This window comes from Alosa alosa, chromosome 15 (genome assembly GCF_017589495.1).
Source record: "Alosa alosa isolate M-15738 ecotype Scorff River chromosome 15, AALO_Geno_1.1, whole genome shotgun sequence".
In the NCBI taxonomy this organism is placed as follows: Eukaryota; Metazoa; Chordata; class Actinopteri; order Clupeiformes; family Clupeidae; genus Alosa; species Alosa alosa.
Window position 1 is genome coordinate 14,501,639 of NC_063203.1, and position 5,851 is coordinate 14,507,489.

Genomic DNA, 5,851 nt, shown 5'->3' on the forward strand with positions numbered 1-5,851 from the left:
CACAGGTACACCACTTCTCCCACACACCCCATTAATCCCCCACAACACACACTACTGCCCCCTTCTCCCCAACACACACACACACACTCACACACTCCATTACACCATACCCCCCAAACACACACACCATACCCACACACCACCCCCCCATACACACACACAATATACCTTTTTAATTACTACTTTTAATTTATTTATATGTGTAGCTAGCTCTTCAGTACAAGGATATCATTACTTATAATTTCTTTTTTGAGTAACTTACATAAAAATACTTGAACTTGAACTTGACATATGAGTATCTTGCTTGTTAATGATAACAGTATCAGCTTATTAATGTATAGAGTATACTGCCACTCCCGCTGTCTTGCCCACATCTCTTGGAGCCTTCTGTCCACAGTCTCTCTCATGTCGGGGGTCGGTCTCCTCAGCCTCCCCTCCTGGAAGTTTAGGTCCAGCTGCCCTTCAGAGGGAGAGCTTTCGGCCATGGTTGGCTCACAAGGCCTTATGGTCTATACTGCTGTTTGGCTTTCTTTCCCTGTATCTGTAACACTGTTCTGTAGAAGAGATACAGTAGGCTACATCATTTGGCCCAGGTAAGACTGTCTTTAAAGATAAAAACGTCTCTTTCTTTTAAAATTTTGTTTACCATTAAAATTTTTCATGTAATAAGAACATAATTTTATTTAAGCTATTTTAATTAGTGCTGTCAAACAATTACATTTTTTAATCACGATTAATCACTGAATTCCTATAGTTAATCACGATTAATCACATATTTTATCGCATGATTAATGACGATTAATCACATATTTTATCTGCAAACTGATTAAAATTATATTATTTTGCATTGCTAAATTTTCCAGGAGTCCATATTAACAATATAAAGCAATTATTGTGTATCTTGATCAGGATTCAAATGAAAGCAAAGCAAGTTACTTCATTAACTTAACTTTAAGACATAGGTCTATTTGATTATTTCAAATCAAATGTCAAAAGATGTGCAGCAGACCTGAGGCAACACAATATATTCTTCAGAAATATAGCTAATAAAGGGCATAACAAACATAAAATACTATATTCATTATCTTTGAGTTCAGTTGAAAATAAGGAACTTTTCGACTGCCACTGCCATTTTATAGGCTTAGGCTACAGTCTATGGTGCACTGTCACTTGCCACACACATTAGCGCCAAAGTTTTTAACACGCAAACACTGGATGAACAATGGATTTTATGGAGCGGCGTCGACCAAATATAACTGAATCGTGATTTACACGGCGGCAAAGTGCGATGCTGGTGTGCAGAGTTGTATTGAAAAGAATGGAATCTAATGTACAGTAAATGAATGTCGAAAGCCGACTAATGTCGGCATCGGTGTCCACAGCAATTTAAAACACCATTCAGCTGACCGGGAGTTCAGAACTGCGTTGGTGTTTATTATACGAATCTACTCTTTGGCCGGCTCGTAAGCCCAAACAAGTGTGTGCAGAATGCTTTTACGTACCCTACTAAAGGCGCATCATAAAGATACCTACATATAATCTGCATCACGTCCCATTTTAGCGGAAAACAAGTTAACATAGGGAGGGAAAGTAATCTCATCGCCATCTAGTGGTTGCGTTCCTAGAGTTTAGCGGAGTGGATGGGATTTTTTTTTAGAAAAAATATATCTCGGTGCACATTGGGATCTTAATTTAATGCCTTCCATATGTTAGGCACTGGGGTCACCTCTATTGCTTCAAGTGGTCATACCTTATTTTTAGGATCAGTTGAATTGTTTTGAGTTTTTGTCGTAATACGGTGATAAGCAGAGGTGGGCAGTAACGAAGTACATTTACTTAAGTACTGTACTTAAGTACAGATTTTGAGTATTTGTACTTCACTTGAGTTATTTTTTAAAAAAATACTTTCACTTTCACTTCACTACATCTGAATGACAAAAATCGTACTTTTAACTTCACTACATTTCTGTTAAGGCTCTCGTTACTTTTAACTTTCAATAAACTAGGTCTAGCCTATATCGAAACTCTGTCCCCCCCTCCCCTCTCTTCTAAAATGTGATGGTTTGTTCGCAGGTGACAGCCTATCACTAATCAGGGTTGCGTCACATCTGTGCACTAGGCTATAAAACCAAGTTCAACGTCTAACCGTTCTCTATTCCTAAATCGACAGCAAGATGGAGGTAGACGGAGATGAAGGCGGATGCCCTGTCGAGTACTCGCACCCATGGCCGTATCTCGACAAAATGTTTACGTTTACTGAACGGATGAACGATTCCTATTGTTTTAAATGCGTGCTTTGTTTGCCGAAAGTAAACCACATCACTGCATACAAAAATTCGCCGTCCAACCTGCGGAAGCATATTCTGGTGTCTATACACAGTGATGGGGAGTGAATTTGTGGACCCATGTAGTCTTGTTTTGTTTACAGTATAGACAGGCAACCATTTTAAGTGATGGGAAGTGAATTTGTGCACCCATGTAGACTTGTTTAGTTTACTTTAAATGGTTGGCTGTCTATACTGTAAACACAAAGTGGAAAGGGAATTTGTGCACCCATGTAGTCTCTTTTGTTTCCTTGAAATGGTTGGTTAGATTTAAGCATGAAGTAGGCTGTGCTACACACACACCTACCTTACTTGCCCTCAGAAACCATGAGCCACTGTTGGACCTGTGATGTAAAGTTGCTTGAATGTTGCTTTCATGTCAAGCCAGTTTGATAGAAAATAAACATTTTCTTTCTGTCAGTTGGGTTTCTTCATTCTGTAACATTCTATAATCCCTTATTCTGCAGCTTATACAAGCTAGTCAGGGGCATGCATTTAAGTGTTAAACCTTACACATGTAATTTCAAATTGTACTTTAATACTTAAGTATTTTTTTAAATCAAGTACTTCAGTACTTTCACTTAAGTACAATTTTGAATATGCAACTTTTACTTGTATCGGAGTAACATTTGACCAGTAGTATCTGTACTTTGACTTAAGTACTGAAATTGAGTACTTCGCCCACCTCTGGTGATAAGGAACCACAGCTGCATGTGACGTCACATGTTTGGGCGCTTAATCTCTAACTGATCAATACGCAATTTGCTTAACTGGCTTAACATATTTTTGTAATAACGGAACGTGATGTAAACCGCGTGGTGATAACCTTTATGTCAGGATAACTGGTGTTGTGCTTCTACTCACATGAAGAGCTAGCTGTAAGTGTTAAGCTAGCTAACCAGGCTAATAAACAAACCATGCTACCGTGAGTAACGTTGAAGGGTAAAGTCACGTGACTTCTTTTGTAGTTCGTTTATGAAACAAAAGGAGCAATTTCGATTTTCTTAAATAAAGCAAAATAGGGTCTGACATTTTCACAGTTAGAATATTATTACTGTATAGACACTGAAAAATATTTTTGGTGGATAACATCGCTGATTTGGCTTCACAATATTTTTTTAAAAAATAGGTCTATGGGACTTAACATAGGAGCTGCTCTTCGATAGGAACGCAACCACTTGGGGCGCTGGTTTTCACTTTCCCTCCCTATTAGCCTATATCATTCATTGATTTTCACTGAAGACAGCTAGCCTAATCACACCTTGATGTTACATCTAGTTATTAATTTACAGGCCATTCAATCATTTTACTAACAGGAGAAGAATTATGTGTATGTAACTTACTCATGTCTAAACTATGTACAATACAACCCATTCAGAACGTAGCTACACTTACCATATCCCATGTAAAACGGTTAGCTTGCTAGCTAGCCAACTCTGGAACTTCCGGATAACAGGCATAGCCAATTATCTCACCTAGTTGTAGGAAAAAGGCTACGTCCATATTACAAGTGATAGAATGAATGTGTGACTTATGTTTAGTTGATGTTATGACATGTAACGTAAATGACATGTGAGCTTGCCGAACTTATAGTCAGCTACGGGCAGTTTGACTGTGCCTACATTTATGACACTCCTGTTAGTAGGCCTAAGCTGTAAACTGGAAAGAGCAAAAAATAGGAACATAATGGTCACATTAATCCCATAAACACACAGATAACTCTTACACCAACCTTATTTTGTGCCTTTTATTCACGTTTGTTTCAAGATTTAGTATAAGCCCTTTTCGCTCCCCACTTTGATGCAGCATAGGTTACCATTATCCAAACAGCTCCCTTTCCCCTAAAAGGGGGCGTGTACATGCAGCACGGTCTAGATCCAGTGTGGTGTTGTAGTTGTTCTAACGTTACTAGTTGTTGCAACAGCATGTGAAAAAACTACAAAGTTTGTTACACCAAAAAGAATGTTAATCTCGCGATAAAAAATTTGACGCTGTTAAAATAGGCGACAATTCCATTGTTCCATTTTTTTCCAACAATGGCAGCTAATGGAAGCCTCAAATAGTTCCCGGAAGTTAACAATTAATAATAGCAGCAGTGCAGTTACAGCAGTATAGAGTGGTGAAGTCCCGCCCCTTCTACTTCCGGTCCATGGGACCTATCTTTCAAAAAATTATGAACGGGAGTTAATGGAGAGATAACAATTATGTTTTGGTCCAGTTTGAATTGTGCCACAAATTTCACATATGATGTGTGTGAATTTAAAAGATAAATTTTCACGTCAAGAAAGTACTGTTGTTCGATAGACTTCAAAAGTTATGTTGGTTTTGTGCGAATCCACTCAGTGGACTACATCTCTCGTCTCGAACGATGTACGTCACCAACGTAATGAAACGATAAGAGCTGTTATGCTAGTTAACGGTTGCATCTTGCTGCCTGCTATGTCACTTAACAGTATGTAATGTACAGTCTATGGACGAATACAACTTACCTGATGTGTTTAATCCTCTGACTCATGGTATTTTCTTCGGCAAGGAAAGCCCAATTAAGACCTGTTGCTGGTATGCTTGTACAATCTAGTGTGGCTGTGAATGAGCTAACGCCACTAGTGCTTACTGATGGGTTTGTAGTCGTTGGAATTCACGATCTTTCACAATGTTGTAATTCAATAGTTACGAAACAAACTGCAAATGTCTTTACATGAAAAATTGTCTTTAAAATTGACAAACATCAAATGGGTAATTCAAGGCACAAGTCAACCGGGACCAGAAAATAATTTCTTTTTTTAAAAGCCATAGACTGCCGCTCAAATTTTTTGAAAGATAGGTCCCATGGAAGCAAACGGAAGGGGCGGGACTTCACCACTCTATAGACTGTTTGTAGCCAACATTTCAGACTCAGATTTACATTTCTTTGCCTCATCCGAATAATAATAATAATAATAACAGTAATAGTAGTAAAGTAATAGTAGGCTAATAGCCTAATTATAATAATAATTACATGTCCTTGATTGCCTAGCCTTTCTCCCCCCCCCCCATCTCCAACACACACACAAAAAACACACACACGTCATCACTGTCATCACCTCACATACATACAGCACACTGCTTGCTACAGTAAGCCTCCTCTACATACTTGCTGCACACTGCCCCCCTACATACACAGCACATTGTCTTCAGGATCTTCTCCAACACACATCCTCTACATACTTACAGCACACTGCCCCCACCTACTCACACACACACTACACACACACACACACACAGTCACTGCTCCACTCCCCTCCCGCCCACACACACACATGGGCGTAGATTTAGGGTGGGACGCTCATGACTAGTCCTAACCAATATTTTAAGATGACAAAATTGTCCCCACCAATATTTTAGCGAACTCATTTGTGCTGCTGATCATTCCGACAGCCAGCACGACATTACAAGAAACGTCGTCATTTGATTGGCTGAAAACCCGAGGGGGAGGGGGAAGGGTTATCTGACACGCATGCTGCACACACATTGCTTTATTCTTGCAC